Raw genomic sequence first — 25,873 nt, forward strand, 5'->3', positions numbered from 1 at the left:
CTCTAGGGCCCATCAAGGGGAGCATGAACACCCCAAGGCCGCACGCACACAATGACCGCTGCTGGGGTGCACAGATGCTCCCCGAATGGACACGCACACACCCCGGGGATAAGGTGTTGAGCAGTGGGAGCAAATCGCGAGCAGGAGCCTCACTCCCTTGATTCTAGTCGTGAATGCCCACGGCGGACCCTGCGGCGGAATCTTTATTGCCCACTGTGGTCTGCAGGCATCTGCTTTCCCTTCTCCTTCATATCCCTTCCTTATCTGCTAAGCTCTCGGAAATAATGAGGCCTAATGAGCACATTTCCTAGAATCTGATGCTTAGCAGACATCTGCCCTGCGGCGAGAACCTTCTATGACAGATAGATAGATGTATGGCGGGGGGGTGGGGACACATGCATCCATTTCTTCAAAAAGACAACTCTGTGCCACGATGTTGTTTTGGAACCTGCACGTATTCACCTTTGCAGGGCTTGGAAAATTCCAGTCTCCTTTCTCCTTGTCCCCACCAAGCCCGCCCCGCAGCTCAGGTTTCCATGACAGCAGCCCAGCCACCTCTCCTGCTCAGGTGAAGGGAGAGAGCAGGGCAGAGCTTGTATCTCCCCAGTGGGGACATGGTGGGGGGTTCGGGGTGGGCTGAAGCCCGCCGTCCCCTCCTAACGGGGTTCATGACCAACTCCTGTCCTGAGAATTGATGTCCTGCAAACCAGGGTCTCTGCACATCCTCATTTTCAGCTTCTTGTTGGCGGCAAACGTTCTCTCCACCCCAACTGGAGAAAATCACAGCTGAGGTGGGGGAATAGGTGGGGAGGGGTGGGAGATACACTCTGGAGGCAGCATCAAGGTCACCTGGTCCTTAGGATGCCATTTACCGGGGGGGGGGGGCACCCAAGAATCTGCATTTCTAACAGGTTCCCAGGTGAGGCTTAGACTTTGAGAACTGGTCTTATGCTTGCTGCTCAGTTGTGGTCCACAGACCAGCAGCATGGGTACCCCCTGGGGGGCTCTGTAGACATGCAGGACCCCAGAGCCACTGTAATGAACTGAGTTGTGTCCTCTGAAATCCATGTGTTGAAGCCCTAATGCCCAAAGGGGCTGTCTTTGGCAATGGGCCCTGTAAAGAGGTAATTAAGTTTAAATAAAATCCTAAGGGTGAGGCCCTAATCTGCAATCCCAGGAAACCAGGCTCACGAACCCGGCTTGGATTTGCAGGCCTCTGGAGCTGGGAGAAAACAAGTATCTGTTGTTTAAGCCCCCCAGTCTGTGGCATTTTGTGATGGTGGCCTGAGAGGGCTAATACACCTAGGGAGTCAGAATCTGCGTTTCGGCGCAATTTCCCAGATGCCTTGTGGGCACAGGAAGGTTTGGGAGCACTGCTGGACTCCACAGTGCGGCGACTATGGGTTAATATTTCCCGGATGAAACCACACCTTCCTGACGGGTGGGAGAGACCTTCTTGTTGAGTTCCGTGAAACTTCAACTAGAGCGCTCAGCCCTCCCCTCTCTCCTTACTCTGGCTGAACAACGTCATCCTCTGCCTGGCTCCGCTCCTCCTGGAGACCCCAGGACTCTACCCCCGACCCAGATCTTTCTCCCCAGTTCCACCCACATTCCATACCAGATGTACATTTGCATTTTCAATTCCACAACTTTCAAAACTCATCTCTCTGTCAACAGCAAGGCCAGCCTGTTCTCTAGAACGGGTCTCTACCTACACCATGGTGACTGTCCTTAGCTTTCTTCTCCTCTCTGACTCCCTGACCCAATGTCCTGAGGCACTGGGTCCCACTGGATATAATCAATGGGCCTTTCTTGTCTGCACCTGGGAATGTAGCAGCCTTGGAATCCTCAAGTAGTGAGTATAATATCATTTTCCTGGTTATGTGGTTCACATGAGGAACCCCAGGAGAGAAAGGCTCTCATCTAGACCAGAGGTTCCCAAACTTGATGGACATCAGAACCCCTGGGGGGCTTATCAGAGCTGAAAGTGATGTCCCCACTCCCAGAATTTCTGAATCACTGGGTCTGGGGTAAAGCCAGAGAAATGCATGTCTAACCAGTTCCCAGGGGATACCAATGCCTCTGGCCTATGGAACATGCTTTGAGAAGCACAACTTTCAAGTAACAGATTACAGAAAAACATCTAAAGGAAAACAGATATTAAGTACTTACTGTGAGCTAGACCTAGGACAGACACTCAAGTATATGCTGTTTAGAAATATGCATTAAAAAAAAAAATCCTTGGGGCGCTTGGGTGGCTCGGTTGGGCTTCCAACTTCGGCTCAGGTCATGATCTCATGCTTTGTGGGTTCAAGCCCCGCGTCAGGCTCTCTCGAAAATAAATAAACAATAAAAAAAATCCTTAAAAAGTGGGGTGTCTGACTGGTTCTGTCAGTAGAGCTTGTGACTCGATCTCAGGGTCGTGAGTTTGAGCCTGACGTTAGGCATAGAGCCTACTTTTAAAAAGTGAAAAATAAAATAAAAACTAAAAACCATTCCCTACACAAATATGCCCAATTGGCTTTTGTAGCAGTCTTTAGTTTTTAGAGCATTTTAGGTTCACACCAAAATTGAGGAGAAGATCCAGACGTTTCTCATGTACGCCCTGCCCTGACACACATACAGCTTTGGCCATTATCAACATCCCCCACCAGAGGGGACATTAGTTACAGCTGATGAATCCACACATCATTATCACCCAAAGTCCACAGTTTACATGAAGGGTCATTTTTGCTGTTAAGCATTCTCTGGGCTTAGACAAATATGTAATGACTTATGTCCACATTGTAGGATCAGAGTAGTTTCACTGCTCTAAAAATGCTCTCTGCTCTGCCTGTTGATCCTGCCCCTAATTCCTGGCAACCACTGATGTGTTTACCATCCACCCGCATAGTTTCACATTTTCCAGAACATCGCAGAGTAGCAACCACACCACATGCAGCGTAAGTATCTCACTTGGTGATACACACTCAACGTTCCTGAAGGCAGGAACGTCTTTTCAGGGCTTGATAGCTCATTACTATTTAGCATGGAATAATAGTCCACAGTCTGGATCCGGACCGATTTTTGACAGAAGTGCAAAAACAATCCAATGGAGGAAAGGTAGCTTTTGCAGCAAATGGCACTAGAGCAACTGGGCGCCCACAGGCAGAAAAGTTAACTGACCTGGACCTCACACGAGGTAGCAGACGAGCCTGTATGTGTGATAAATCTGCACAGAACTAAACACACACACACACACACACACACACACACACACACACGGGAACATGTAAGAGTGGGGGAATCTGAATAAGAAGGGTGGGTTACGACCATGCCAGTACCCTGGCTGTGACGCAGTCTTGCAAGATGTCACCACTGGTGCCATCTGGGTAACGAGTATGTGGGATTTTACTAAAAAAGAGTATGTGGTTTTAAGTAAAAACCAGAATCCGAATGTGTCAGCTCTTAAATGATGGAGAATAATATTAAATGCATTCCATTCATTCACTCATTCATTCACTCACAAAGGGCACTACTCAGTTTCACAGGTGAGAGAATGCTATCGGGTGATACGGGAGGATGTTCGTGGTCTTTGGAGATGCAGCTAATGTTATTAGGGGAGGCTTGAGGTCTGTGCTTAAAATGATGAACTTTGAAGGGGCGTCTGGGGGGCTTGGTCGGTTAAATGTCCAACTTCAGCTCAGGTCATGATCTCACGGTTCATGGGTTTGAGCCCTGCATCAGGCTCTGTGCTGACAGCTCAGAGCCTGGAGCCTGCTTCGGATTCTGTGTCTCCCTCTCTCTCTGCCCCTCCCCTGCTCACACTCTATGGCCAAATTACATAGGGCCGACGCGAGGTGTTGAGCAGATAGGTAGGTGTTCATTGGACTCTCCTTGCTGCGACAGGATTCAAAATGTTTATAATAAACAAGTTTAAAAGATGTAAGTATGGTTTAGAAATGGGAATCTCCAGATCTGGGTGGGTGTTGTGTTGATTCTGTTTAACTGGATGTATCTGGATGCCAGCCAGATGTTTGTCTCCAGTATCAGGAGACATCCTAGGGTGGGATGCTGGCTGGGGGGCTCACCTGGGCCCGTGGTCACTCGAGTGAACCCTCTGAGGGATTCAGGAACAGAAGCTGTCCCTGCTGTCCCTTGGTCTCGTCCCACTTAAACCTCTGTCCTCTCCCACAGGTCACTGCTCACGGTCGGCGACCACCTGGGTCTAGACCTCTGCTGTCTGGACCAGTCCCTGCCTTGGGTTCGACGCTCCTACTCTTAGCCCTCAAGACCCTTCTCCAGCAAGCAGTCACCGTGTTCCTTTAAAAAACACAGATCCTAGTCGTCACCTGTCGGGAGGTGGTGAGCCATTCCTTTGTCAATTTGTACAGAATTTCATCTCCTTGACCCACTCCTCAGTTCCACATCTAGGAATTTATCCTCAATGGAGACCCACCCAAATGCACCAGGAGCGTGTATACTCATGGGGATTAAGGCAGCCTTGTTTCTAAACACACAAACTGCAGTCAGGTCTATGAAATATTCCCACTAGGATGAGCACACAGCATTTTTCTAATCAGAAGCAAATAGCCCATTTCAGTCAAGCAGCAGGAATAAGTTTGTGGCCCACAGCATTGTGTTGTGCGTTTATAAAAATGCATTAAGAGGGAGCGCCTGCCTGGGGGGCTCAGTCAGTTGAGCGTCCGACTTTGGCTCAGGTCATGATCTCGCAGTTCGTGAGTTCGAGCCCCGCATTGGGCTTTGTGCTGACAGTTTGGAGCCTGGAGCCTGTTTCAGATTCTGTGTCCCTCTCTCTGCCCCTCCCCCACTCACCCTCCCTCCTTCCCTCTCTCTCTCTCTCTCAAAAATAAACATTAAAAAATGCATTAAAAGGGTAGATCTCGGGGCGCCTGGGTGGCGCAGTCGGTTAAGCGTCCGACTTCAGCCAGGTCACGATCTCGTGGTCCGTGAGTTCGAGCCCCGCGTCAGGCTCTGGGCTGATGGCTCAGAGCCTGGAGCCTGCTTCCGATTCTGTGTCTCCCTCTCTCTCTGCCCCTCCCCCATTCATGCTCTGTCTCTCTCTGTCCCCAAAATAAATAAACATTGAAAAAAAAATTAAAAAAAAAAGGGTAGATCTCATGTTAAGTTTATATTGTATATATAAAATACATAATATATATAATATTACATTACATAAAATAATAACAAAAAATAATATAACGGGGAGGACAAATAGTCCAGCTTTTTCTCACTCAAAATAAAGTCACATTTTAAAGTATATGTCATGACATGTGGAAATGCTCGCGTGTTATGTAAAAAAGATGTTGCACTGCAAAGAATCATACCGATTTCACCTAAAGCTTTCTGTGGAGGTGGGCACAGAAAAGAAGACTTGAAAATGCAGCAAAATGTGACCAGTGTTTTTCACTGGACTGTCTGGTTATGGAAGACACTTCTATCATTAAAGTCCAGAGTGCTGACAAACAGTGTTCATTCTGTTTGACCAATTATTGCCCATATATATATTTTTAACATTTTTAAAATTTACTTTTAAGAGACAGACAGAGGGTGAGCAGGGGAGGGTCAGAGAGAGAGGGAGACACAGAACCCCAAGCAGGCTCTAGGCTCTGAGCTGTCAGCACAGAGCCCGATGTAGGGCTTGAACCCACAAACCACAAGATCATGACCTGAGCCTAAGAAAGATGCTTAACTGACTGAGCCACCCTTGTGTGTGTGTGTGTGTGTTAACAATAAATGTAAATATTTCCTGCTTCTTTCCTGCCCCGGAAACATAACAGGTCCCAAAGGAAAGTATGACTGCATCTCTGTCGCCTGCTTAAATCACTTCAGTGGATTCCCTTTGTTCAGTAAGCCAAGACTGGGTTCCCACCCATCACCTGCAAGCTGTTGGGACTCCAGAATTTCTATAAAGGCAGCACTTGGGGAGGTGAAGGAGACACCCCAGTTGGGGCGGACTGCCTCTGGGCTCTGCTGCTAAGATTCATTTGCATGACGCTTTGACTCTTAACTTAGGAAAATGTAAATGATTTATTTGAATATATGTGCATACGTTTATGTACGTGTGTGTGTGTGTGTGTGTGTGTGTGTGAGAGAGAGAGAGAGAGAGAGAGAGAGAGTGAAAGGAACAGAAGTGAAATTCTTCTGACTCGGCCATGACTTCAATGCATTGTGTAATGTGGTTTAACCAAGCATATCTGGAACCAGATGGCTATTGTGTATAAAAATCTGCTGTGTGTACACACAAGCCCCAGTTTGGGGCCAGGGCCCAAGACAGGCACTCAATCCATCAGAAAATGAAGAGGCCTGGGTGAGAGAGAAGCTAAGAAAGAAGAACACAGAAAGATATAGAGTCTGGGAAAAGGATAGCTAGTGTTAAATACTTTCATGATTTGGAAACTCATGTCTTCAGAACAGAGGTCAATGTTGAGTTGTTTCCAAGAAATCCAACCGCTTCCTGCTAGGGAGGAAATGTATGTATTGTTTGGTTTCCAGCCGAGCACTGAGCTAATGAACCACGGTGAGTCCTTGAACTAAAATATAATCTGGTGATTGGGCCAGGAAGCAACATCCAAACTACTTCTTTTCCAGGACCACAAGTTTCCAATTAGACATGTGTCTCTTAACTGAATTCAGATCTGGTCCAAAAGCCTCCTGTAACACTGAGGTCTGGGGCCTTAATGAGGACCAGAGTTTCTGGGCCCAGGGAGGAGGGCAGTGTCTGCAAAGACACAGTTCTTTTCCCAGCCCAGTGTGATACAGGAGAATATTTTTGCAATCGTGGGATGGGAGACGCTTTGTTCAAGAGAATCCAAACATCCACAAACACAGAATGAAAGAGCATTAAACCTTAGTATATAAACACTAAAAATGTGAGAATATGAAAACCCCTATGGCAGTAACCCACTAGGTGAAATCATTGCATCACACAAAATCAACGGAATTCTATTGATAATACCCAAAGGGTGATAACGAGTCCAGATGGGAAGGTTGAACGTCGAATTGGGAAAGTGGAAAAGTAACGGGAACAGGAAGTTCACGAACGAGAAAACGCAAAGGTTTTTAGAAACAGGTAAAGGTGCCCCAACTTACTTGTGATACAAAGCTGGAAGTCAGTCCGAATTCACAACAGCCCACAGAGGAAGCAGACCAACTGTCCACTGATGCAAGAATGGATAAGCCAAAAGTGGTATGAACATACAAGGAAGTAGTATTTGGCCTTAAAAAGGAACAAAGTTCTGGGGCGCACAGGTGGCTCAGTCAGTTGAGCATCCAACTCTTGGTTTTGGCTCAGGTCATGATCTTGCAGTTCATGGGTTTGAGCCTCAGGTCGGGCCCTGAGACGAGCTTTGCCCTGACAGCACAGGGACCTGCTCTGGATTCTCTCTCCCTTTCTCTCTGTCCCTCCCCTGCTTGCTCTCTTTCTCTCAGAATAAACAAACTTGAAGGAATGAAATTCTGAAACGGATGAAACGTGGAGACATTATGCTACGTGAGATAAGCTGGTCGCAGGAATACAAATGCCATATGATTCCATTTATATGAAATATCTAGAGTAGCCAAAATCACAGACAGACAGAGAGCAGAGAGGTGGGTGCCAGGGGCTGGGGAAGCGGGAATGGGGCCTTAACATTTCACGGTTACTGAGTTTTGCAAGACGAAAAGCATCCCGGGGACGGATGGCGGTGGCTTTCACATGGCGTGAACATGCTTCATGCCACTGAACTGAGCACCTGAAAATGGAGAAGACAGTACCTTTTATGTCATGTGTATTCTACCTCAATTTAACAAAACCAAACCAAACCTGGATGCCAAAACCAAAATGAAGTGTCACTGCTCTGACAAAGCCTCAGAGAGATGATGTCCAGAGTTGACAAGACTGGGAGGGGATGGACCCCTTCGGATGAGGCCTGTGGGAATCTGGGTGGGCACGGTGTCTGCAGAACTATGTCAGCCGCAGGCCAGGGCGTCTAGCGCCCACAAATGCCTTTCGCCATGGCAATGCGGTTTCTGGGAACCTGGTCGGTATGAACATCAGGAAGGTCTGTCTTCTCCACGGGGGCCACTGTGATGTTGAGAACAGAAGCAAGATGCCAGAAACCGGGGTGCTGCAAAGACACACGAGGGCGTCAACGGCAGTGATGACGCAGCATTTTACGGTCTGGAAAAGGTGGCTCCTTTAAAATTTTTTTTTTTAAATATACGTATTTTTTAACGTTTATTTATTTTTGAGACAGAGAGAGACAGAGCATGAACGGGGGAGGGTCAGACAGAGGGAGACACAGAATCTGAAACAGGCTCCAGGCTCTGAGCTGTCAGCACAGAGCCCGACGCGGGGCTTGAACTCACGGACCGCAAGATCATGACCTGAGCTGAAGTCGGCCGCTTAACCGACTGACCCACCCAGGCGCCCCTAAATATTTTTTTAATGTATGTTCATTTTTGAGAGAGAGAGAGAGAGAGAGAGAGAGAGAGAGAGAGAGAGAGACAGAACACGAGCAGGGGAGGGGCAGAGAGAGAGGGAGACACGGCATGGAAGCGGGCTCCAGGTTCCGAGCTGTCAGCACAGAGCCCAATGTGGGGCTCGAACCCACGAACCATGAGATCATGACCTGAGCTGAAGCTGGACACCTGACAGACTAAGCCACCCAGTCACCCCTCAAGATGGCTCCTTTAAAAAAATATATAAATGGTGTTTTAATGCCTGGGCTGATGATTTGTACCTCATTCCTAATTTAATTCACTACTGAAGATTATGTCTATAAACCCTTCATCTAAGGTATTTAACTATTTAAAAAAATACATGGAGAAGGAAAGCGGGATAGAAAATGTTATATGAGTAATAATCCCAGTTTTGACCAAAGATCCTTCATTCATTCATATATTCACTTACATATACCCTAGAAGAGCATTATCCAATAGAAACAGAAATATCTGAGCCACATATATAACTGCATCTTCTAGTAACCAATTTATTTTATGTTCTTTTACTGCTTTTACTTTTTTTTTTTTTTAATTTTTTTTCAACGTTTATTTATTTTTGGGACAGAGAGAGACAGAGCATGAACAGGGGAGGGGCAGAGAGAGAGGGAGACACAGAATCGGAAACAGGCTCCAGCCTCTGAGCCATCAGCCCAGAGCCTGACGCGGGGCTCGAACTCACGGACCGCGAGATCGTGACCTGGCTGAAGTCGGACGCTCAACCGACTGCGCCACCCAGGCGCCCCTGCTTTTACTTTTAAAAAGCAAAAATAATGAAATGGGTGAAATTAATCAACCCACAAAATTTGAACGAGGTATTTGTTTCTTAAATGTTTATTTTATTTTTGAGACAGAGACAGAGCATGAGCGGGGGAGAGGCAGAGAGAGGTAGGAGACACAGAATTGAAGCAGGCTCTCGGCTCTGAGCGGTCAGCACAGAGCCCAACACAGAGCTCGACCCCACGAACCATGAGATCATGACCTGAGCCGAAGTCGGACACTCAACCGACTGAGCCACTCAGGAGCCCCTGAATGAGGTACCTAAAAAAATACATTTTTACACTAACTCCTGGAAAGCCAGTGCGTATTTTGCAATGACAGCCCATCTCGATTTGGACCGGCCACGTTTCAAGTGCTCAGTAGCCCCGGGTGTGTGGGGCAGCCCAGGTCTAGAGGGTCCTGAGATGGTTTTGAAGCCACACGCATTCACCTTTAGAGCACAGAAAATTCCAGACGCTGTGGCTCTTTCTCCATCTCCACAGCCTGGCTCCCCTGCCCACGTAGGGCTACGGTTTCCATGGCAACAGCCTGAGCTAGGCTCTGCAGTGAGGCGTCAATGCTCCTGGATGAGCGCAGAAAAGCAACCAAAAAACAAAACAGCCTGGCTGGGGGATGGGGCGGCCTGGGGAAAGGCCCAGCACACAGCCCCCCACCGATGCCTCTTCCACGACATTTGTGTGTGAAAAACTGCATCATCAGACAGGGTCTGTGCAAAAGAAAGCAAGCTGGCTTCTCTGGGGTCTCAACACACCCAGAAATCACAAGTCTCGCCAGAGATGAGCACTGGGTGTTGTATGGGACAGGCTGAATCACTACATCGTACACCTGAAACTAACGTGGCACTGTATGTTAACTAACTGGAATTTGGATAAAAAAAAAAAAAAGAGAGAGAGATCACAGGTCTCCGGCAAGCTCCAGCGAATATGAATGATCTATTCCGCCATTCACACATTCGTACATTTGCTCGTGTGATAAAAACGGACGGAGCTCCTCGTACTTGCCAGACTCGGTGCCAGGGGCAGGAGGTGCCAAAACCACCAAAATAGCCTGAACCTCTGCCCCGGAGAGGCATGGTTTCATTCAACAAGTTTCATTTCATTCATTATCTGTTACATGAGTTTCCACAGAGTCTCTCTCAGGTGATTTGCTGAAACCACCGAGAGGGGTCTTTGATCTCTTGGGACTTAACATTCCCACCGAGGCGGTGGGCTGCAAACAAAAATGTAAAATGATGTTGGGCTGATGAATCCTAAAATGAAAAATAAACTGGGTGTCATGGAAGAGAGAGGGACATGAAGGCTGCTGTTTTCAGACAAGGAAATCAGAGGCTATGTGTAGGGTGGTAGAACCAGTGGGAGGTATGGACAAAAGAAGGAAGCCAGACACGAGAGCACACAGCAAGTGCAAAGGCCCTGGCGCAGGAGCATGTTTCGAGGGCAAGCCAGCGGGCCGGAAGCTAGCTCCAGAGAAAGACCAGAGCTGAGCGTGGAGAGGGTGTAGGCAGGTCATAGTACCAACTCTGGAGTCTACTAATCAAGAGGCAAAATTATGAAGACTGCCGACCACGTGCTGGCTCTGAGTTGGTGACACTCTCATCATGCCTCTCTCATTAGAGCAGCCCACTCATTAGGGGGGATCTTGAGGCTTACACGAACCAATCACGGAATGCAAAATGATCAGCACGCAGGAAGTGCTCGATAAATGTTATTTATTCTCTCCCGCTGGCCTTTTGCTCTTGGGGAAACTGGGGAGGATTGATTTGCTTTCCTGTGCATGAATAATATAATAAAACCTACATTTTGAGACGTGGCAGCCGGGAGGTTCTGGGGCGAGATGAAAATCACAAGCAACCGTAAAATTATTCTAGGGAGGGTACAGCCATCACCAACACCAAGCTCGCCTTGACCAGCCACCGCTACCCCTGTGGCCATCTGCCCGGCGGGATTCTCCATCTCCCAGTGGCAGATCTTCCTCGAGGTGGCAAGGAAGTGCATACCTGTTGAGGGCGAAAAGCAATCCACAACAAAAACCAGAGGACTCTACATATGTATGTTTGTACGTTTATACACCTAAAAGTATAATAAAAGCACAATTCTCACTGTTGATTTTAAAGTATTACAAGGCTTGGTCAAACAGGCATTATCAGTGAATAGGTTAACATGCTACGTGAGAATTTAAAATGTTGGGGTGCCTGGGTGGCTCAGTTGGTTAAGCATCCAACTTTGACTCAGGTCATGATCTTGTGGTTCATGAGTTTGAGCCCTGCATTGGGCTCTGTGCTCACAGCTCAGAGCCTGGAGCCTGCTTCGGATTCTGTGTGTCCCTCTCTCTCTCTCTCTCTCTGCCCCTCCCCTGCTCAAGCTGGCTCTCTCAAAAATAAACATTAAAAAATTAAAAAAAAAGAAAAAGAAAAAAAATCTGCATTCAATCGGATAACATAAAATTGAAAACCCCATTGTTATGGGTTGAATTGCATTATATCCCCAGTGGCCACCCCCACCTCCCAAATTGGAGTCCTAACCTCCAGGACCTTAAAATATAACTTTATTTGGAGCTGCGGACTTTACAGAGGTAATCAAGGTAAAATGAGGTCCTTAGGGTGGGTCCTAATCCAGCATGACCGTTGTCCTTCTGAGAAGAGGAAAGTCTTAACACACACAGGTACTGAAGGGAGAGCGTGACCTGTGCAGGGGAAGGCTGTTGTCCACAAGCCAAGGCGGGGAGGGTGGAACAGACCCTTCCCAGAGGAGGCCCCCACGCTGCAGACACCCTGATCTCAGACCTCCAGCCCCCAGAACCCAGCGAAATGAATTTCTGTTTTGTGACAGCGGCCCCAGGACACTGACACACCCACCATGGGAAATATTTCAATGACCAAGTAAAACTTTCTTCAATGTACGTGGCAATCCAGTCCCCATCACTAATCACTAGTTATGCCTATTCCTCTCACGGATTACTAAGAAAGAGTCGCACGCTCTATTAGTTGTCTAGGGCTGCTGTAATAAATGAACACGGACTGGGTTGCTTAAAACAACAGATTGTCTCACTGTCCAGAGGCCAGTCCGAAACCACGGGGAGGGTCCTTCCAGCCTCTCTGACTGTCGGTGGCTCCCGGCATGACTTTCGGACAGATGTACCTCTCCAACCTCTGCCCCGCCTTCACACCATCTCCTCTGTGTCTCCGTGGGTCTCAATCTGTCTTATGAGGGCACCAATCTTTGGATTTAGGGGCCACCCTAAATCTAGGATCCTTTCATCTCAAGATATGTAGTCAATGCCATCTGCAGAGATTCCACTTCCAAATAAGGTCACATTCTGAGGTTCTGGGTGGATGTCAATTTGGGGGAGGCATTATTCAACCCACTACAAACACCAAAAAAGAAAAAAAAAAGACTCAAAATGTCTGTTTTCAGTTACAGATTTCCAGCGAAGGTTAAACTTTAAGCTTCCTCTCTTGCCCCTTCTAAAAGTCTAGCAAGGTGTTTCAGTGATGTTTGCCAAAGTGAGATATCTTAAATGCAATTGGCTGAAATCACCTTCCATTTTTACCTTGGTATCCCCTTCCTTAAAAAAAGAAAAGACAACAACTGGGGTGCCTGGGGTGGCTCAGTCTGTTAAGCATCCGGCTCTTGATTTCAGCTCAGGTCATTATCTCACAGCTTGTGAGATCAAATCCTACATCAGGCTCTTTACTGACAGCGCGGAACTGGCTTGGTATTCTCTCTCCCCCCCCCTTAATAAGTAAATAAACATTAAAACACCACAACCTTATATTGGACAGCATTGAGGTGGTCACAGGCATTTTTGGGACCTAGCTAAAGGCAACCTGAGTGGGGGGCAGACTTTGTGGAAAAGATGCATATATAGGGTTGCAAGACTTAGCAAGCAGAAATACAGGATATCCAAGTTTAATTTGGAATTCAGATAAACAAGGAATAACTTTTAGCATAAGCATGTGCCGTGCAAAATTTGGGACACGTAGTATAGTACATATCTATACTGAAAAAACAGGTGCTCACTGTTTATTTGAAATTCAAATTTTATCTGGCAGCCCTATATCTGTGTTATTAATCAGTTATGCACACATACATGTACATACGTGTATGGATATACATACATGAGGTTGTATCTATGTAACTACATGTAGTTACATTTCCACCATCATCAGTATGTAAAGTCTTTAGTAACCATCCTGGGGTAAGAACTGCTCCAAAAGGTACTATGCTGTGCTAGTCCAACATCACGGTACAAAGGTGCTTATCATGCTACAAACGTGTCTCGTGGTGCAGGGCACCAGAATTATGAGAACCGGGAGGAAGCAGTATGGTTTTAAACGTACAAAGCAGAAGCTGGGTGTGGAAAATTGTTCTAAACACGAGAAGTATAAATGTGTAAGTGGAGGATCCCTTATCACTAATGCCTGGTCAAGACACAGGGTCTTCTCTGCCAGCAACCCATTAGGGCAGTGTTTACCCTGGGAACACCTTGGGAAAGCGGGGTGCAGATTTTAGCAGAATCCCTGGTTTACTTGGGTCACGCCCAGCAGACAAACAGCATGCTAAGACAGGTTGTGAAGACACGTAGCCGTACGTCTGGGGCATCAGCCCGAGTGTCACATAACGTTCCTCCGGTACAGAGAAGATGCCCGGAGGAGACGCCTCGGTGACAGGGTTCCCGGACACGTTCATCAGCCAGTCAGCCCATTAGTCACGATAGCGGAACGGTCACCTGATGGCACAGCTGCTCAGCAGTACCCAGCACAACATACCAGCAGTTTTGAAAAGCACGGCAGCTGCTCTCGTGTATGACTTAATTCCAGGTCAAATCTGTAGATGTTTCTTTATCAACCACATCAGATTTGAAATGTGCCGAAACGGGGCGTCTGCTCGTGGGAGCCAAATTTCGGTCTGAAAGAAAGAGGACTGGCAGGGGGCTGCAAAAGAGCGAAAATCGCTGTTGGACAAAAATCGTAATGATAAGGAAGCAGAATCGTGACAGCCAAAGACATGTAGATTGTGAACGCCGCTGCACAAGACATTTTTTTCCTCCGCACAAGAACCAGGATTCTTCCAAAGAGGAAATTAAAAGCAGAAAGAAAAATGGTAACAATAGCAAATGCAACACCATGATCTGTGGGTCACCAAAAAAAAAATGTGCGGGGAGGGACGCACTAGCTTCATTTCATTTGCTGCTTTTCGTGAGGATTGTGAGCTTTCGTTGTGATCTGATGCAATGAACAACATTCGATTCAACACGGTTGAAAAGCTGGCGTTTGTTTGTTTCTCCCCAAAAAGCGTGAGCTCGGCGGTATTTGCAACCACAATACACAATCTATCATGGGATCCAGGCTGGGCTTTTTGAACACGACAGTTTTCTTATCACTGTTTTGTTTGTAAAAGGTTTTCACACGGAACGGCGTTACTTGCATCAAATAGGATCTCAAACTGGGTAAACATATACAGATGATGAAGATTTTGCATGGAGTACGGAGGGCTGTGTTTACTCAGATGATGCATTATTCAAATAAAGATGCACTAGACCGGACAAGAGGGAATATTTATTCTCCAGCGAACAAAAATTTCACGGGAGTTATTATTATATGCATCATGCACACGTGGGGGAGGGGGGTCAAAGTGGGAAACCAAAGTACCTTATTTAAACACAACTGTAGATAAAGAATGAATTAAAATAATGGGGGAAAATGTTCACAAAAGGAAGTAGCAAATCAAACCCTACAAGCCAAATGCCAAATGTAACTGAAGCTCTAGGATTCTGCGTGAATGTGGCAGCGACCCATCCGATGGGGATTTACTTGGTTGGTCTTAATGTGAAAATCCGTGAGAGATTTTTGGGAGGGGGGCACTTCTCTGGGTCTTGAAAAACATCTATTTGAGATGTTACTCGACCAAGTAAAACAAATTCTAAGCGACCGTTGGTTAACTCACCGTGAACAACATTCTTGGTCGGTATAGGACGGCGCACCTGTTGTGAAACGTGACCAGCTCTCTTTGCAAACGCTGATAAATCTGCAGGAATGTACCAGATGCCGCTCACTCCCTCAATCTCAGCAAAGAGCTGTCTGCAGGCTCAGGGGTCGTTGACCCCACGGCCGATGTAAAGAATTTACCATCTTAACCATTTTTTAGTGTACAAGGCAGTAGTTAAGTCCATTCAAATTGTTGTGCAACCAACCTCCAGAACTCTCTCATCTTGCAAAACTGAAACTCTGTACCCATTAAACACTCACTCCCCATTCCCCTTTGCCTCAGCCCCAAGGTAACCATGTTCCACTTTCTGTCTCTGAATCTGCCTACTTTAGGCACCTCAGGTAAGTGAAATCATACAGCGTTTGCCTCTTTGTATAACCATCCCAGACCAAAGGCTACCTTACCTTTCTATTCTAAGAAAAAATTATGTTACAAAATTATCTTCCTAACAGGAAGTAATGGATGAGTGCACAGCCGAAACAAAATAAAACAAAACAAAATAAAACAAAACCCACATGGGAGAAAAAGTACTACAGAGGTGTATCAATAAGTTAATTAATAAAACATTTTATGTCATTTTTTTACTTTGTGATCCTTTATGGTATCTGAGCAATTTCACGGTACCGTGAGTGGTTGTTGTGATTTCTGTACTCATTCCAAGTAAATTGTCACATCTGTACCGAGTTTTCGTATTTGTCATTTTACATTCTTTGCATCAAAAAGGGTCCCCCAAATTGTAAAGCCCCAGGCTCCACAAAACCTGGATTTCCTCCTGGCCCAATGTTAAATAACGCCTGTCTGTGTTCCAAAACCCAGACTTTGAAACCAAGAGGAGATGTCATTTCCCCGCTCCCACCCCCAGCAGGCAGACAAAGATGAAAGCATTGATCCCACCCAAGGTTGACCAGAGGGGGAAAAACGGACATCTTCACAGCTGGCTGTGGGAGAAGAAATTGGTTCATGCTTTCTGGCAAACATTTTTGGAATGATTATAAAAGTTTAAAATGCACAAATCCTTTGGTCCAATAATTTCACTTCTGGGGATCTACCCCTGCCCAATGGAACACACACACAGCCTCTCACCTATGTGGACATTACAATAACATTGTCTATGAATGCAAGAAACTAAAAACAAGTTCATGAAACATATCCCCAAAGATGTCCGGAATCAACTCGTTAAAAACAGATGCTATTTTAAAAAATATTTAATGTCACAAGAGCTTGCTGCATTAAAAAAGGATAAAAACTCACACACATACCACAAACCCAATTTCTGCAAAAATAATTCACTTGTTCATCATTTATACATTAATTATTTGTCTGTAAACTGGACTGAGCATTTACTCTCTACCAGACACTATGAAGGCTCCAGGGGACATGATGGAGACCAAATTTGCAACAAGTCTCTGCCCTCTCTGGGCTTCCTTTTAATGGGAGATACAAAGAACAAACTCCCCATCCAGAAAATGATTTAGAAATATACAGATGGTTTGAAATGATGAATTCCCTAGCGGCCCCTAATTCCACTCCTGGACAAACACCCTGGCGAAACTCTCCATCTGTGCGCAAGGAGACAAATGCCAGAATGGACATAGCAACAGTGATGATCTGACAAATACATGTTGTGTGCCAACACTTTCCCAGTGCTGCTTGTCAGAACAAAAATGTGGAGTGGGGTGTGGAATCTACACCCTCACCAACAAAAGAATGGATCCACGGAGTGTGTGCACACAAGAGGATAGATCCATGGACTGTGTGCACACAAGAGATAGATACACACAGTGTATGCAAATAAGATGATGGATACATGGAGCGTATGTACATAAGAGAATGGATACACAGAATGTGTGCACACTAGAGGATGGATGCACGGAGCGTATGCACACAAGAGGATGCGTACGTGCAGTGTAAGCACAATAAAACGATGGATACACGGAGTGTATGCACACAAGAGGATGGATACATGTTGTGCATGCACATAAGAGAATAGATACATGGAGTGTGTGCACACTAAAGGATGGATCCATGGAGTGTGTGCACACAAGAGGATGGATACACGCAGTATATGCACGTAAGAGGATACATGGAATGTACGCACATGAGGATGAATATGTGGAGTGTATGCACATGACAAGACAAATAGGTGCAGTGTATGTACATAAAAGAATGGATATACGGAGTGTATGCACATATGACAATGGATATGCAGAGTGTATACACATAACAGGATGGATACGTGTTGTATATCCAACATAAGAGGATGGATACATATTGTGTATGCATATAAGATAATAGATAAATGTTGTGAATGCACATAGAGGATGTTTATGCACCTAAGAAGAAGGATACATGGAGTGTATGCACATAAGGGAATGAATACATGGAGTGTTTGCACATAAGAGGATGGATACATGAAGTGTATGCACATAAGAAAATGGACACACAGAGTGTATGCACATAAGAGAATGGATTCATGTTGTGTATGCACATAAGAAAATGGATACATGGAGGGTATGCACATAAGAAAATGCAGACATGTTGTGTATGTACACAAGAGGATGTATACATGATGTGTATACACATAAAAGGATGGATACATGGAGTGTATGCATATGAGAGAATGAATAAACGGAGTGTATGTACGTACAAGAATGGACATAAAAAGTGTATGCAAATAAGAGATCACATATGTGTTGTTTATGCACATAAGAGGATGGGTACCCAGGGTGTATGCAACTAAGAGGATGGACAGATGGAGTGTATGCGCATAAGAGGATACATGGAATATGCACATAAGAGAATGGACACATATTGTGTATGCACATGAAAGGAGGGATATATGGAGCATATACACATAACAGAATGGATACATGGATTGCACATAAGATAACGGATACATGTTGTGTATACACATAAGAGTATGGATACCCAGAGTGTATGCACATACGAGAACGGATACATGGAGGGTATGCACATAGGAGGACGGAAATTCCGAGTGTATACGTATAGAGGTTGGATACAGAGTGTATACATATTAGAGGATAGATACACGGAGTGTATGCACATGAGAGAATGAATACATGTTGTGTATGCACATACGAGGACGGATACACTGAGGGTATGAACATAAGAGGACTGATACACACAGTGTATGCACGTAAGAGGATGGACACATGGAATGTATGCATGTAAGAGAATGGATACACAGAGGGTGTGCACACTAGAGGATGGATCCACGGAGTGTGTGCACACAAGAGGATGGATACACACAGCGTATGCACATAAGAATAAATACAGGGAGTGTATGCACATATGAAGAGAGATATGTGCACTGTATGTAGATAAGAGAATGGATACATGGAGTGTATGCACATATGACAATGGATATGAGGAGTGGATGCACATAACAGGATGCATACATATTGTGTATGCACATAAGAGAATTAATGTTGTGTATGCACATAAGAGAAGGAATAAATGTCGTGTATGCACATGAGAGGATGAACTCATGTTTCTTATGCACATAAGAAGACGGATACATGGAGTGTATGCACATAAGAAAATGGATACAGGGAGTGTATGCACATAAAAGGATGAATACATGGAGTGTATGCACATAAGAGAATGCAGATGTGTATGTACACAAGAGAATGGATACACAGAGTGTATGCACAGGAAAGAACGAATACACGAAGTGTATGCACATAAGAAAATAAACATAAGGACTGTATGCACATAAGAGAATATATATGTGTTGTATATGCACATAAGAGGATGGATACCCGGAGTGTATGCACACAAGAGAATGGATACATGAAGTGTATGCACAAAAGGACAGATACGTGGAATATGCACATAAGAGAATGGATATGTATTGTGTATGCACATAAAAGGAGATATACGTGGAGTGTATACGCATAATAGGATGGATACATGGACTGTGGACTGTGTGCACATAAGAGAATGGATATATGTTGTGTATGCACAGAAGAGGATATAAATATGGAGTGTATGCATATAAGAGGATGGATACACAGAGCAAATGCACATAAAAGTATGAATACCCGGAGTGTATGCACATACGAGAACGGATACACAGAGTGTATACACATAACAGAATGGATATGTGAAGTATATGCAATAGAGGGTGGATACATGGAGTGTATAAACATTAGAGGATGGATACATGGAGTGTATGCCATGAGAAAATGAATACACAGAGTGTATGCACATAAGAGGATGGATACATGGAGTGTACGCACATAAGAGAATGGATACACAGAGTATATGCACAGGACAGAATGAATACATGGAGTATATGCACATAAGAGAATAGATACACAGAATGTATGCACATGGGAGAACGGATACACGTTGTGTATGCACACAAGACGATGGTTACCTCTAGTGTATACACATGAGAGAATGAATACACGGAGTGTATGCACTTAAGAGAATGGATACACGAAGTGTACGCACATAAGAGGGTTGATGCACGGAGTATATGCACGTAAGAGAATGAATACATGAAGTGTATGCACATAAGAGGATGGATACACGGAGTGTATGCACATAAGAGGATAGAACACAGAGCATACGCACATAAGAAGATGGATATGCAGACTGCATACACATAAGAGGATGGATACAGAGAGTGTATCAGGTAAGAGAACAGATACATGTTGTGTATGCACATAAAGGATGGATACACGAGGGGTATGCGCCTAAGAGGAGAGATACATGGAGTGAATGCACATCACAGAAAGGTCACATGTTGTTAATGCACATGAGAGGATGAATATATAGAGCAAACGCACATCAGAGAAAGGATACATGCTGTGAAAGCACATAAGAGAATGGATACGTGGAGTGTATGCACATAAGAGTATGGATACAATGAGTGTATGCACATAAGAGGATGAATACGGGGAGTGTGTGCACATAAGAGGATGTATACACACAGTGTATGCACATAAGAGAATGGATACATGTTGTGTATGCACATAAGAGAATGGTAACACGGAATGTAAGCACAAAAGAGAAAGGATACACAGAGTGTATGCACATAAGAGGATGGATACACGGAGTGTATGCACATAAGAAAACAGATACATGGAGTGTATCCACATGAGAGAACAGACACATGTTGTGTATGCACATAAGAAGATGGGTACATGGATATGCATGAATGGATAACATAACAGGATACATATGTGGAGTGATGCACATAAGAGGATGAATACATGGAGTGTATTCACTGAAGAGAATGGATACACGTTGTGTACGCACATAAGAGGATGGATACACAGAGTGTATGCACATAAGATAATAGATACACGGAGTGTATGCACATAAGAGAATGGATACGCAGAATATGCACAGAAGAGAACAGATACATGTTGTGTATGCACATGAGGATGGACACACAGAGTGCATGCACATAAGAGGAAGAATATACAAGAGTGTATGATGTAAAAGAATGGGTACATGGAGTGTATGCACATAAGAAGACGGATATGGGGAGCATATGCACATAATAAGATGGATACGTGGAGCGTATGCACATAAAAGGATAGATATGCGAAGTGTATGAACATAAGAGGATGCATACGTGGAGGATATGCACATAAGAGAATGGATACACAGGGTGTATGCACATAAGAGAATGGATACACAGGGTGTATGCACATAAGATTGATACACAGAGTGTGCATAAGAGGATGGATACGCGGCGTTTATTCATGTACGAGGATGGATACACGGAGTGTATGCACATAAAAGGATGGAAACATGTTGTGTATTCACATAAGAGAATGGATACATGGAGTGTGTGCACATAAGAGGACAGATACTAGGAGTGTATGCACATAAGTGGATAGATACATGGAGTGAATGCACATAAGAGAGCGGATAAATGTATGCACATAAGAAAATGGATATGTGGAGTGTATGCACAATAAGTTGAATACACAGAGTGTATACACATAAGAGGATGAATACGGGGAGTGTGTGCACATAAGAGGATGGATACACAGCATATGCTCATAAGAGGATGGATACACAGCATATGCTCATAAGAGGATGGATACACAGAGTGTATGCACAAAATAGAATGGATACATGTCGTGTATACACATAAGAGGATGGTAAAACGAAGTATATGCACAAAAGAGGAAGGATACATGGAGTGTATGCACATAAGAGAATGGATACACTGAGTGCACATAAAAGGATGGATACCCAGAGTGTGTATGCACGTGAGAGAATGAATACATGGGGTGTTTACAAACAAAAGGATAAATACATGGAATGCGTTCACATGAGAGAATGGATACATGTTTCGTATGCACGTAAGAAGATGGATAAGTGGATATGCGCATAAGAGGATGGATACGTGATGTGTATGCCCATAGCAGGATGCATATGTGGAGTGTATGCACATAAGAGGATGGATACATGGAGTGTATTCACTGAAGAGAATGGATACATGTTGTATGCAATAACAGGATGGATACATGGAGTCTATGCACATAAAAGAATGGATATGCGGAAGCTATGCACATAAGAGGTTGGAACACGAAGTGTACGCACATAAGAGAATGTATACGCAGAGTGTATGCACATAAGAGGATGGACACATGGAGTGTATGCACATAAGAGAATGGATACACAGAGTGTATGCACATGGGAGAATGGATACATGTTGGGTATGCACAAACGATGATGGATACCCTGAGTGTATGCACATGAGAGAATAAATACATGGAGTGTATACACTTAAGAGAATGGACACACTAAGTGTACACACATAAGAGGATTGATACACGGAGTGTATGCACGTAAGAGGATAGAACATGGAGCATATGCACATAAGAGGATGGATATTCAGTGTGTATGCACATAAGAGGATTGATACACGGAGTGTGTGCACATAAGAGGATAGAACACGGAGCATATGCACATAAGAGGATGGATATTCAGAGTGTATACACATAAAAGGATGGGTACACAGAGTGTGTGCACAGAGGATGGTACAAGGAGTGTATTCAGATAAGAGAACAGATACATCTTGTGTATGCACATAAAGGATGGATACACGGAGTGTATGCACCTAAGAGGATGGATACATGGAATGAATGCACATCAGAAAAAAGATACATGTTGTGAACGCACATAAGAATATGGATGCGAGGAGTGTATGCACATAGGAGTATGGATACACGAGTGTATGCACATCAGAGGATGAATATGGGGAGTGTGTGCACATAAGAGAGTGGATACACAGAGTGTATGCACAGAAGAGAACCGATACATGTTGTGTATGCACATAGAGAATGGTAACACAGAGTGTATGCACAAGAGGAAGGATACACAAAGTGTATTCATATAAGAGAATGGATGCACAGAGTGTATGCACATAACAGGATGGATACACGGGGTGTATGCACACAAGATAATAGATATGTGCAGTGTATGCACATAAGAGGATGGATATGCAGAATATGCACAGAAGAGAAGGATACATGTTGTGTATGCACATGAGGATGAACACACGGAGTGTACGCACATAAGAAGAAGGATATACAGAGTGCATGGCATAAAAGAATGGGTACATGGAGTGTATGCACATACGACAATGGATCCATGGAGTGTATGCACATAAGAGGATGGATATGCAGAGTGTATGAATGTAAGAGGATGGATACACGGAATGTATGCATGTGAGAACAGATACATGTTTTGAATATATATAATATGATGGATACACGACATATATGTACCTAAGAGGAAGGACACACGGAGTGTATGCACAAAAGAATGGATACCTAGTGTGTATGCACATAACAGACTAGATACATGTTGTGTATGCACATAAAAGGATGGCTATATGGAGTATATGCACATAAGATTATGGATACCTGGAGTATATGCATGTAAGAGAATGGATACATGGAGTGTGTGCACATAAGAGAACAGATACATGTGGTATATGCACAAAAGAGAATGGATACGTGGAGTGTATGCACATGAGAGAACGGATAAAGGTTGTGTATGCAAATGAAGGGATGTGGTGTATAATATGCGAGAATGAATACATGCAGCACATGCACATAAGAGAATGGATATGCGGAGTATATGCACATAATAGGATGGATACTGGGAGTGCATGCACATAGAATGGATACACGTTGTATATGTACGTAACAGGAGGGATACATGGAGTGTAGGCACATAGGGGGATGGATGGATACATGGAGTGACTGCACATCAGAAAATGGATACATATTCTGTATGCACATAAGAGAATGGATACATGGAGTGTATGCACTAAGAGGATGGATACACAGGTATCCACATAAGAGGGTGGATACGTGGAATGTATGCACACAGGAGAATGGATCCACGGAGTGTATGCACATAAAAGAATGGATACAAGGACTGTATGCACATAAGAGGATGGATACATGGAGTGTATGCACTAAGAGGATGGATACACAGAGGTATGCACATAAGAGGGTGGATACATGGAGTGTATGCACACAGGAGAATGGATCCACGGAATGTATGCACATAACGGATACAAGGACTGTATGCGCATAAGAGGATGGATACAAGGAGTGTATGCACATAGGAGAATGGACACACAGCTTAATGCACATAACAGGATGGATACAAGGAGTGTGTGCACATAAGAGGATGGATACAGGAGTGTAAACACACGAGAGAATGGATATGTGGTGTGTATGCACATGAGTGAATGGACACGTGGAGTGTACATATTGTGTATTTACATAAGATGAAAGATATATGGGGTGTATTCCCATAAAAGAATGGGTACATGGAGTGTATGCACATATGAGAATGGATATGTGAAGCATATGCACATAAGAGGATGGACACACGGAGTGTATGCACATAAGGAGATGGATTCATGGAGCGTATCCACATAAGAAGATTGATACGAGGATCCTATGCACATAAGATGATGGATACGCAGAGTGTATGATCGTAAGAGAATGGATACATGGAGTGTATGCATGTAAGAAGATAGATGCACAGAGCATATCCACAAAGGAGAATGGATACACGGAGTGTATGCATATAGCAGGATGGTTACAAGGAGTGTATGCACGTAAGAGGATGGATACAAGTAGTGTATGTACATAAGAGGATGGCACGCGGTGTGTGTGCACATAAGAGGATGGATATGTGGTGTGTACACACATGAGTGAATGGATATGCAGAGGGTACATGTGGAGGGTATGCACATAAGACGATGAGTATGCGTAGTGTATGCATAGAAGAGGATGGATATACGGAGGATATGAACATAAAAGGATGGATCCACGGAGGGTATGAACATAAGAGTATTGATACATGGAGTGTGTGCACATAAGAGGATGGATACATGGAGGATATGCACATAAGAGAATGGATACAGAGCGTATGCACATAAGATCAATACATGGAGTGTGTGCACATAAAAGGATGGATACATGGAGTGTATGCATGTTAGAGAACAGATACACGGAGTGTATGCACATAAAAGGATGGATACAGGTTGTGTGCCCACATAAAAGGATGGATATACAGAGTGTGTGCACATAGGAGAATGGATGCATGGAGTGTATGCACATAAGAGGATGGATACAGAGTGTATGCACATAAGATCGATACATGGAGTGTGTGCACATAAAAGGATGGATACAGGTTGTGTACCCACATAAAAGGATGGATATACAGAGTGTGTGCACATAGGAGAATGGATACATGGAGTGTATGCACATAAGAGGATGGATACTAGGAGTGTATGCACATAAGTGGATAGATACATGGAGTGAATGCACATAAGAGAACGGATACATGTTGTGTATGCACAAAGAGTATGGATACACAGAGTGTATGCACAAAATAAAATGGATACATGTTGTGTATACACATAAGAGTATGGATACACGGAGTGTATGCACATCAAAGGATGGATACCTGGAGTGTATGCATGTGAGAGAATGAATACATGAGTGTTTACACATAAGAGGATAAATACATGGAATGTATTCACATGAGAGAATGGATACGTGTTTCGTATGCACATAAGAGAATGGATACACAGATATGCACATAAGAGGATGGATACACGTTGTGTATGCACATAACAGGATGCTTATGTGGAGTGTATGCACATAAGAGGATGGATACATGGAGTGTATTCACTGAAGAGAATGGATACATGTTGTATGCAGTAACAGGAGGATACACGGAGCGTATGCACATAAGAGGAAGGATATACGGAGTACATGCACATAAAGAATGGGTACATGGAATGTATGTGCATACAAGAACGGATATGAGGAGTATATGCATGTAAGAGGATCAATATGCAGTATGTGCACATAAGAGGATGGATACACGGAGTGTATGCACGGAAGAGGATGGATGCATGGAGTGTATGCACACAGGAGAATGGATTTGCAGAGTGAATGCACATAAGATAATGGATACGTGGTATCTGTACACGTAAGAGGATGGATACACGGTTTAATGCACATAAGAGAATGGATACCTGAAGTGTGTGCACACAAGAGGATGGATACACGGAGTGTAAGCACATAAGAGGATGGATA

Source organism: Prionailurus bengalensis, chromosome E2 (assembly GCF_016509475.1).
Source record: "Prionailurus bengalensis isolate Pbe53 chromosome E2, Fcat_Pben_1.1_paternal_pri, whole genome shotgun sequence".
In the NCBI taxonomy this organism is placed as follows: domain Eukaryota; kingdom Metazoa; phylum Chordata; class Mammalia; order Carnivora; family Felidae; genus Prionailurus; species Prionailurus bengalensis.